The sequence below is a fragment of the Cupressus sempervirens genome, chromosome 5 (genome assembly GCF_028749045.1).
Source record: "Cupressus sempervirens isolate cs-2001-9-10 chromosome 5, ASM2874904v1, whole genome shotgun sequence".
NCBI lineage: Eukaryota > Viridiplantae > Streptophyta > Pinopsida > Cupressales > Cupressaceae > Cupressus > Cupressus sempervirens.
The window spans coordinates 175,060,623-175,072,958 of record NC_143122.1 but is presented as its reverse complement, the minus strand read 5'-3'; positions in this window follow the sequence as shown (position 1 = coordinate 175,072,958).

Sequence of the window (12,336 nt, the reverse complement as noted above, 5' to 3'; positions counted from 1 at the left end):
AATTCATAAGTGTGGGTGTCAAATGAACAACTCCTATCACAACCATTGGAATGTGTTCAAGTACTAGTTCCTTTCGTCTATTGTATCATGTTTTGGATTACTCATCCTGATTAAATGAATTGTGTTGACTATTTAGATTTTTTTATTTTGATCTTTTATTGTAAGTATTATATTTTGTAAAATATACCTGTTAAATTTTTAACTATATAATTTGTATAAAAAATTTGTTTCTTTTGATTGGAAGAATCAATTGAAGTCTTATATGCCAATTTGTATATTTTGATATTTTATAAAATATATTTTAACTTACAATCCATCTGTATTGCCCATATTATCTGAATTACATGTCCTATTTCTAACTATTGGTAATTAATCCCTTGATGATATTTGTAAGTTAAAGAAATAATATATAAAATATAAGATTCCTCAAGAATGAAAAATAAGAAATTCAAGAATTATTATTTCTTATATTTTTTTATAATTATATCATATTTAATTAACTAGTTAAATAATGTTTACTATTTTTAGTTATATTTATAATCATGTTTATATTTTATAATCGTTTATTATATTTATCATAATTATATACATTATAAATTCAATATATATTTTGATTAAAAAAATTGAAATAAAATATTATTACAAATAGATTTTTTTATTTTAAAATATTTTCCCCAAAATTTATCATTTTAGAATACACTAAACATGTTTGAAGAAATATAAAAAAACTAGAAAGTTACTTAAAGACAAGTATTAAGCCACTCGACGACACTTGTTATGTTTAGAATGATTTATTATTATTGAGTCAAATAGAATTATAATGATCAATTTTATCATAATTAAAATATTTGAAAGACAACTTATCTTCACATTTGTGAATCTCTTTCATCAACCTTATTATGTAGATAGAAGCCAACACCTATGTGTGTGCGCACGGGTGTGTGTATATATATATACATACATACATATTATATGTATATATATATACATATACATACATACATACATAAATACATACATACATACATATAAATAAATAAATAAATAAATAAATAAATATATATATATATATATATTGAGGCCTCACCTCGAACCATCATAGTACATTTGATACATTGTTATTTTGATACATTATGACTTAATATGTCAAGAGATTGTCAGATGGAGTTGACATTATTATGGTATTTTATGTTGTGTGATGTTTTACTTTGAGATGATTAGTCATGTTATTTAAATGTTTTATGAGCATGCATATTTATGATGTAGTACAATAAATTAATCCAAGATTAGGAATATGATTAATACCTTGATTATGCAATTATCAATGGTTAAATATATGAATAAAAATGAGATAATAGTTATTTATGTGAAAGATTGATGTTTTGAATTATGTGATTATCTAGATGAGTTTTACTATATACATGTGATTTTTCTCAAGCTATTGATGTGTGAATTTAGTGTGCATGATTATTAGCCAGGAAATTTAATGGAGAATCAAAAATTGACCCTATGTATAGTTTTTGAAACCTAGGGTTGAGTCTAATGAATGATGTAGACCTCGTTGCTTCATATTTATTTTGTATCATAATTTTAATGTGTATCATTCTGTAATTGAAAAGTGTTTAATATTTTGTAACAATGATCTTATAGTGTCACTTGACACTCGCGATTTGTATATGTATACTAGCATGATAATTAGGGTTAGCCGAGTAACCTGATAATCTAAGATGGACTAAGTTAGTAACCTAAGACTAATTAGTTGTTAACCTAGATTAATTACCCTAATTAGGGTTTAGTGGTATGTTTGCATTCCTAGGTTTGTTTTATATAGAAAGTGCATATATTTCAATCCAAATTAATAGGTCCTAAAATGGTCCTAGAGGCCTAATTTAATGAAACCAAGAGCCTAGGGGGTATATGTATGGGTTGGGGGCATTTTCCACCCCTCTAGACCCTTTTGTTTACTTTTGTGACCACCCAAATATCAAATTTTTACTTTAGTGTGAAAATTTGAACTTCACCATGAGTTTGACAAGTTTATACTCCACCAAAAAGTTTTTCTTAGTGATAGGATTAAGTTAGAAGACCCTAGAAGGCCTTAGTCAAGTCTTGAGTTATTACAATTTTTTAGGTGGATGAGTTAGGATCCTATTTAGTTGCAAATTTGAGGGTTGAAGAGTGTTCACCCAATCTTTACATTGAGAGAGAGTAAAGTCAGCATTGAAGAAGGAAGAATAGATAGATCTTCTCAAAATTTTAGTTTCCATAACCATTTGTGAAGGTAGGAATCCTTCAAGTTCATGTCTTCATGTTCTGTTTTCATTTCTTAATTAGGCTTTTTGCATGTGTGTGTATTTGTATATATGATGAAACATGTAAGGCATGTGATTGTGATGGGTTCTTAATTATTTTCTTTTCTTGTTTTCTATTATTTTTATGAGGGAAATTGTAAGAGGTTTGTTGGCATTACTCACCCTTAGATAGGGAAGAAGTGGCCATGTATGAGAGGAGGGTATCAGTTGGAATCTAGGAAGTGTAGAGTCTCTCCTCATGATGAGGAGAGTTAGAGAGTAGGGTGATATGGTCCCCTACTTGTCAGTACAAACTATTTTTTGTTTTGGAAATTAAGAAGTGAAAGAACGGAAGATCTTGCGATTATAGCCTCGGAAGGGGGCATCTATTTTAGTCTTGTAACTGACTTCTCCCACCCTAGAAGAATCCACCTTCTCCCTAGTCTAGTTCAATAACAAACTTGTTGTGCAAACTTGGATGGCAGTATTTGGTTGAATGTGTCCCTATGATAAATCTAATTGTCTCTCAATTGGTTTTTGTTTCTTTTTGGTTACCTTGATGCAATTTATAGATTTCGTAGTGGCTACCTTGATAAGGAGCAAGCCTAGATTCAAGGTTATGGTATTTTGATTTAGTTGTCTTGGAGTTTTTTCCTTGGGATAGTGATCCTATTGTAAACTTCATTTTAAAACTTTTTTTTGAAATGACAATGGTGTTGGGTTTTCTTCCCTAATTCTTTCTTGATGGAGTCTTTGAATTAGATGTTTGAATAAAATGAATATGAAGTGCCTAGCTCACGTGTGTTGAAATGAAAATGAGCAATTTATTTTCATATGATATTCTTTATGATTCAAATGTGTATGCAGATGTTTAATGGTGATTAGATGAAATTATGTTATATAATATTTATGAAATTTGAATTCTGAATTGTGTTAAGGAAATTCAATGTATATGAATGATATTTCATTTGTATTGTTGTAATTATGGAAAAGAGAATATATTCCTACTTTAATGCATAAATATAACATCAAACACTATGCTACAATCTATCCTAGAGAAAACAAAAAAATCCCCCTTTGGCCATGTAAATAGTTTAGAAAATCTAACACTAAACAAAAATAGACCTTGAAAAAATTATACTTAAGAGATCTATTTTCTAGAGCAAAAATGCTATTTGTACTTTGTATGAGAAAAATTAAATCCCCTTTTAGAATAGAGTTTGTTCCCTCAAGATTCCATTAAATAACCTTGTCATTATCCAAATTATAGTTTTTTTTTTTGCAAATTATAAATGTATTAAAATTATATCTAAAATAAATTCTACTCTATCCTTTGGCAGCATGGAGGGGGGGTCTAGGACCTTATGCCCATGCGGAGAGGAGGGAAGTGAGGCAAGGGGTAGGTTAGGCAGTTGAGTTAGGGGGAAGGTTAATGAGTGGTTAGGTGTTAGGATTTAATTGGTGGGTTAGTTTTATTTTTGTATTATTTTTTTTGTTAGTGGTAATTAAAGTTAGTTTAAAACGTGTTAGGATTATTATAGTTCTAGTTGTTTGTTAGGATTAGTATGGTTAGTTAGTTAGGTGTTAGATAAAGATTTAAATATTTGAGTGTTAGAGTTATAATTAGTCTAGTCAAATTTTTTTTTAATAGTAAATTTTAAGGTTGGTTTTATGTAATTTTATTTAGTAAATAGAATTAATATTTTGGTAGTATTGTTCTAGTTTATTTTAATTTATTTCAATGTATTTAATTGTAAAAGTTGAACGGATTAGAATTAGAATATGATTAGAAAGATAATATTTATTTGATTAAGTGTTAGTTACGTAACTGATTTTGTCTAATAGTAGTTTAGTTTTGTAGATTTAATTACTATTATTTTGGTTTAGTTATTTAAATTTTTTACTTAAGTTGTAAATGTTGATGCTTACCTTAGTTTTTAAAATATCATAATTATTTTTTTTTAAAAAAAGTGATAGATTAATAATGTATTGAAAGGTCACATTTTATAAGTGGTAGTGGTATAGGGTTTAATAATACTCTAGATAAAAAAATTGATTAAATAATGAATGTTTAAATATAATAATTTAATCCTACATGTTTGGTTATAAACTGAAATGAAGTGTTAAGGTATTGTTAGGGAAACTGATGTATGCTTTTCAAATACACCTATGGATTTAACTTGTAAAAATGTAGATTTTGAATCATGTCAATACCTTGTGTGACTTAGGTAATAAGTTGAGCATATTAATCTAACTACGACTCAAGAAATAAGAAACCTAACACTTGCCCAAATGTATGATTTCACTCTATAACTCAATTGTTGACTATCATGTTGAATTATAATTGGAATTCATTTCTAAACATTCTTAATTAACAAAAATAAATAAAAATCCATTTGTTTTTCCCGAGTTCTTTTGGGCATGACACACACACACACACACACACACACACACACACACACACACACACATACACACACACACACACACACACACACACACACACACACACACACACACACACACACACACACACACACACACACACACATGTATGTATAATTTATCTTGTAACTATAATGGAGCTAGTATTTATTTATACACAAAAAATATCATTTGTCTTTTCATTCTTTAATTTTCATTGGTCTTGTTACCACATTTCACAATTCATGACATCATCATTTGTATGATCAACTCTTAATGTCCTTAAGAGAGTTGCATCAATTGAATCAATTTTTAGTTTCATCTTCTATAAATAAATTATTATATTTAAAACACTTTTATTTCATTCTATTATATTCTTGAGACTCCTATCTTCAAATTCTCTAAAAGGACATTTGGAATCATTATGACTAATTTTGCTACAATTTAAACATTTAGAAGAGAATTTCCCTATTTTAACTTGTCAATCCCTTTCTTGAACCTTATTATAAAAATAATTCTTCAATGTCTTAAACATGTAAATCAACTTTGACTATTTAACACTTTTAATCTTGGAATGAAGCTTTGTGTGTGATGTTTAAGTCATTTGCTAAAAGTGTTAAATCTAATCAACATCCTCAATATAATAAAAATATGTTATGTAGCTCTACCCTAGGAGAACAATTGTCAAACTTCGACATCTCATATGTATGAAAAAACCAAATAATATACTATACAAGTAATTAGGAGACTCATTTTTTTTCAATAGAAGAGATCTTTGAACTTTAGCTTCTTGGAAAGCTCATTAAGAATGTTTTTTTATCTGCCTCTTCTTCTTGTGTTTTTCTACCAATTTCCATGATGCCATTTAATATTTCATTTTCATAATGAATATAGCTTAAAAAATTTATTTGTCTTCAAGTCTCTATTGTTTCAAATCTAATATTTAAAATTTGTCTTCACCTTTATTCCCCTTTTTATTCCTTCATATTAATTAGTGTTAGTGAAATTTTACTAGCTCTAAAAATGCTACATCTAAAAGTCAATTAAATATGCAAGTGTGCAATTTTCTCTTATGAGTGTACAATCTATGCATGCAATTAGAATTTCTTTCATTTGGATTATAAATAAATATATCATACTTTTTCTAACATAAATAAGAGGTTCAAATTCTAACATAAATAAGAAGTTCAAAATAAGTATAACCAAATATTATAGAGTTTGAGGAAGACAACCCTAAAGATTGTAAATTTTCATTTTGTCCTACTTTTCCAAATAAAAATGTTGCACCAATGAAACCTAATTTCTTTCTATAATAGCAATTGTGAAAAACACCTAGATTTTCAAATTTGGGGATGATGGGGTGAATTAGTATCCCAAGAACTGTGAATCTTTACTTAAATTTTGTACATGTAGCTTCAAACTATATTAGTGGAGGATAAAAATAAATAATACAAATGCAAAAAAAAGCATGACATTTACTTGGTAAATTGAAGGAGGGAGAGAATTTATTGAACACCAACTCGCAATATATAAAAGCTATTACAATATATTCATTATAATACTTGTTAAATTGAGATAAAATAATATCAACACAACATACTATGGACTTGTAGACTGAAGATCACATCATCTATGAAAGATGAAAAAGGACCTAAAGAAAGGAATTATAATGTCAAAAAGGGTTTCAAGAAATGATATAAATTAAAATAGGTCTTCAACAAAGTACTTCCATAATCTATTATGCTCATTGCAGATGACATTCACAAAATTTATATTTGCATCTCTGAAATTAATATCAAAAATCTTCTTAACAACCTATGTGTATTTACATCTATGGGAACACCTGTGTTTATCCATATGCATTTGATCATGTTCATGTGTATGCACATAATAATTGGGGTAGTAGGTCATATATTTCATCATAGTTGATACATAGATTTTCACTTATTAGCTTGTTGAAGGTATATGATTGTGGTGATATGTTGGAAACTACAATTGGATCAATTATTCTGTTGTCATTGATGTCAAATCTATTGGTGAAATAGTTTTTAGTCTCATCTAAAGGTCATATCTAGTTTATTGATGAAGAGGATTTGAGAAGTTGTTCATAAAAAAAGAATCTAGAGGAAACATTGAGTTATGAAGAGGAAACTACAAATGGAGATTTGATTAGTTAGACTCTCACAAAGATAAATTGATTGTTTAAATTATGTTGACAAAGGAGAAAACAATAATATTCAAGCTTTGACAGTGTAAGAAAAGATAGATATCTTGTTTAAGCTTGATTGAGTAAAAGCATAAAAACTTAAGGAATTTTGACGTACATGTGGAGGGATGTTATTGTCAAATAAGCCATAGTAAGTGTCGAGAAAATATAGTGCTGACCGAGCATCAATATCAATTGAGTGATAGTGTTGATGTTGAGTGAGAAGTTCTATAGTGACCAAGCAATTTAGTGATGACTGAGTGTTAGAACTTAGTGTTGGTGAGTGAATTTTTTTAAAACTATTTGTTAGGTTTTGTAATTTCTTGTTGACTAAGATGATTTATTAGGATATCAAAAATGTGTTGAAGATAAGGATTGATGAGTTGGATCATTTAATTCTAAGAGAGCATTAGGTAAATGATCTAAGATATAAATTAAAGGATAAGTTTCTTGAAAAGAAGAGATAAACAAAATGACAATTAGATACATTATATTTGATTGATCAAATTGTGAACCCTAAGATCTACAGTGTTGATTAAGAGGCAAAAGATATGAACTGCATATTTAAGGAGGTATTTATAAACTTTTAATGTATGCATATGTGGAAGAGTGTAGAGTGTAAAGCAATTGTGCATCTGTAGAAGTTCTAGATAGTTGGAGTTGTTACTAATGTTCTTAACTAGAAAATATAAGAAGATGGCTTAATTGAGTTGAGAAGAAGTGAACAGTGACTACTTAAAGAGTTTACAAGAAAAAGTTAGGTTGAGATGACAATGGATGCTAGAAAATAAATCAGTATGAGGAGCTAATTAGAGTTTGAACATGCAAAGTAAATTGTACTAAACAGATCAAAGTTCATGTTACTTTCTAACCATTATGAATAGTATTCAAAATCCTTTCATCAAGGTGGACTTAATAGTCATAAGAACCTAATAGAATATGTAAATCCTTTAACCAGGTGACATTCTAATAGAATCTTCTAAAGTCCTATAACAAGACTACTCCTAGTAGGGTGATTAAATCCTTTAACAAGGTCACATTTAATATTGTGTATTGTAACATTTAAAAGTGTTTTCTCCTAATGTGGCTCAATTTAGAAGAGTGAAAATTAGTAACATGTTGCTGGTAGTTTTTGCCAAATTGGGTTTCCACATAAAATCTTAGTGTCAAACTTTTGTGGATGTTATTGTAATGTTTTATTGATTAAAGTTTGCATTCTGCAAGTCTTTCATTTTATAGAATAGTGGACAACCTATTCATGTTGTAAATAGTTTATAGTAGATGCCAAACAATGGAATCATAGGATCTAAATTTTTTTGAGTGTTTGTTTTTTCAATTGGTATATTTTCACCTTGGATAATAGATTCACACCCCCACCCCCAACCCCCCCTCCCCGCCCCCCCACCCACCCCCCAGTTATTCTAAATATTCTAATGATTAGTATTAGAGCATTGGTGCTTGTAGAGAGAGAAGTTTGAAGGTTTCAAAGCTAAATATAATGAAGAAAAAGAGAGAGGTACTAAAGTTGAACAAAAAAAAAATTTACTAAATGGCAAAAGTTGATGAGGTTACACATATCTAGTATTGGTGATTCTACATTGGATCTTCTAGACAATGCATATGTGGACATAAAAATAGTACTTCTATGTATTCAAAAACTAAAAACTAAAATTAAAAAATTAGTCAATGTTGGAGATTGCTTCACCCCTAAGACATGCTAATTTTGATGACCTAAAGGAATGTAAGAACTCAAAGGAAATATGGGATAAAATAAAGACCATCTATGGAGGAGATGATAATGTCTTTAGTGCCAAATCAAAATATCTAAGAGCTAAGTTTGGTAAAGTCAAAATGATAGAAGGTGAGAGCATAATACAATATTGTACAAGAATTACATGACTTCTTAATGATATCAAAGGAGAAAATGGAAAGATTGAAGATGAATCAATAATCAACAAGGTATTGAGAATTCTACTTCCTATCTATGTTATTAGGGCTTCCACATTACAAGAACTAAGATGTACACTAGGTAATAACCTAAATCTAGAAGGTGTGATTGGTAGGATTACTACTTTTGAGATGTCTAATTTTGATGATTATATTCCTACCATTGTTGAATCTTCTTTTAAATCACAACTAGTTCTTAGCAAGAAAGGAAAAGGAAAACAAGTGAAAAATGAAAGTGATACTTTTGATGATGATATTGATGAACTTGAGGCAATGATAGCTAGGAGATTTGGAAGAGGAAAAGGAAAATATAAAGATGAAATTCCTAAAATTTGTTTTTTATGCACCAAGGTTGGTCATATTGTTGCAAGGTATCTTGACAAAAAAGAAAAGGATGAAAGAGAGGAGAGAAAGTATAAAGGAAGAAAAGATGAGTGAGACTTGAAGAAGTGAAAAGTACTACAAGGAAAAAGGTAACAAATATTGTTATATTGTTGAAGAAGAAATTGATATTGAATCTGAAAGTAATTATGAAGAGGTAATATATGTTTCTACAAAAGAATATTTTGATGAAGATAAGAATTTTTTTATATTTTCTTATGTGAAAAAAAGTGATACATGGATAATTGATAGCTATTGGTTTAATCATATGACTGGTGATATAAGTTAATTTGAGAACATTGGACCATACAAAGGTGGTTGTGTAAAATTTGGTAATGATGTTCCATGTCTTGTAAGAGGTAAAGGGACAATTCAACTAGCTAATAATATTAAATGTGACAATGGTTACTAGGTTGAAGGATGATGTAGGAGCATCTTGCATAAAAAAATTATTGGGAAAAAAAAAAAAATATTGAATTTTTTTTTTTTTTTTTTGGAGAGAGAAAGTGACGAAAATTAGAGGAGAAATAATAATAAAATTTAAAAAGAGGAAAAAGGAGAAAATAAAGGAAAGGGGATTTCTATTTTCGAGGTGCATAGGTGGCATAATAGAAAAAAAATAAAAATAAATGGTTGTCATTCTATTTATCGAGGTGTGTGGGAAGAGTTCTAGAAAGTTATGAATATTGTAGAAAGTTTTGGAAGTAGTAGAAGGTTGTGGATATTGTAGAAGGTTATGGAAGTTGTAGAAGGTTGTGGAGGAATTCTAGAAGGTTGTGGATAAGTCATGTATTGGGTGGTAAGTGCCTATTTAAGCAAGGCATATGAACATTTCTAATCAAGCTTGGAGAAGCTTGAGAAGTAGAAGCTATAAGGTGTGAAGACTTCAAAGTGTGAAAGCTCTAAAGGTGTATCTCTTAAATTAGAAATTCTTGGTGAAGCTCTTGGTGTGAAGACTCTTATTTGGGATTTCTCTTATGTTGAAGAAATTGTAAACTTTTTTTTTAAGAAGTCATATCTATGATATCATCTTGTGGGTGTTGTAAGGATCTTCAAGTATAATAAAATTTCTTGTGAAGCATTTTTTTAATTTCTCTTGGTCTCCATATTGTTGCACTCTTGATTGTGAGTGGGTAAGGGTGGTGTGGCCCTCTATCAAGTGGTATCAGAGCATACTGTCATCAGTGGTATCAGAGTAGGAGTTCCTGAGTGTACAAGTAGATCACTGAAGTGTGAGGTAACTTGTACCAAGAGCTTGGTTGGGTGAGGTTTATTAGAGTGGGAGTTCCTGAGTGTGTAAATAGATCACCGAAGCTGAGGCAGTTTGCACCAGGACCTTGGTAGGACATGTAGATTGATCGATGGATGCGAAGATGGAAGACTAAACTTGGTGAGGCATGATCATAGAGAGCTTGTGGATTGCAAATCCATTGTCCTAGACTTGTGATGTGGTTCCTGATTGTTCATGTGAGGTGGCAGGTTGCAGTTTGACTTGCAAACAATTTGGTTGTCACAAGGAGCATGGCAAGGATTTGTTGCAGAGAGTTTATAAAGATCTTGGGAGATGGCTCCAAGAGGATTGGACCCTAAGATGATTGCAAAAATCCATGATATAGTGGAGAGGAATTTTTCTAAGATGTCTGCTCGGTTGGATGCTAAAGCTAAGAAGGTCAAGGTGGAAGAGGATGGTTTTGCTGATCAATTTGTGGAGCCTGATGCAGAACCTGCAGAGCAACTAGAGGTTGTTGCTAAAGATATTCCTAATGTTGTTGATGTTGGCACAGAGGTTGGTTTTCATGATCAAATGGTTGAGACTGACATGGAGATTGTGGAGCACTTGGTCATGGATGATCCGGTTGTTGGAGGTGAGTTATGTATTGTAGAGCATCTTGTTGTGAGCAATGAGGTTGCTGGTGTTGAGAGTTTGGCATGTGTTGATGGAGATCTACATGTGGCTGTTGATGTGGGGTTTGTTGCTATGGGTGTGAATTCACTAGTTGCTGATGTGAATGGGAGTTTGGTAATGAAGCATTACATTTAATTTGTTCTTGTGCATGAGCTTGTTGATTGGATGGTTGAGATGTTGGTGTGGAGGATTTGCATGGTGGTTTTGTTGTCCCTATTGAGGTGGAAACCTTTGGTGAAGATGAAGATGGTGGTAGATCTTTCTTTTGGCATCAAAGTGTGGGACACACATTTCTATCTACTGGGGGAGTCTGATGCAGGAGCATCTTGCATAAAAAATTATTGGGAAAAGAAAAAATTGATTTTTTTTTTTTTTTTTGGAGAGAGAAAGTGACGAAAATTAGAGGAGAAATAATAAAAAAATTTAAAAAGGGGAAAAAGGAGAAAATAAAGGAAAAGGGGATTTCTATTTTCGAGGTGCATAGGTGGCATAATAGAAAAAAAATAAAAATAAATGGTTGTCATTCCATTTATCGAGGTGTGTGGGAAGAGTTCTAGAAAGTTATGAATATTGTAGAAAGTTTTGGAAGTTGTAGAAGGTTGTGGATATTGTAGAAGGTTATGGAAGTTGTAGAAGGTTGTAGAGGAATTCTAGAAGGTTGTGGATAAGTCATGTATTGGGTGGTAAGTGCCTATTTAAGCAAGGCATATGAACATTTCTAATCAAGCTTGGAGAAGCTCAAGGAGAAGCTTGAGAAGTAGAAGCTAGAAGGTGTGAAGACTTCAAAGTGTGAAAGCTCTAAAGGTGTAGCTCTTAAAGTATAAATTCTTGGTGAAGCTCTTGGTGTGAAGACTCTTATTTGGGATTTCTCTTATGTTGAAGAAATTGTAAACCTTTTTTTTTAAGAAGTCATATCTATGATATCATCTTGTGGGTGTTGTAAGGATCTTCAAGTATAATAAAATTTCTTGTGAAGCATTTTTTTAATTTCTCTTGGTCTCCATATTGTTGCACTCTTGATTGCGAGTGGGTAAGGGTGGTGTGGCCCTCTATCAAGTGGTATTAGAGTATACTATCATCAAAGGACTTAACTATAATAGTTAAGTGTTTCATAGTTAAAAAAATCAAGTAAAAGAATTGAATGCCATCATAGAAAGGAAAACATATTTGTTATTGATGAT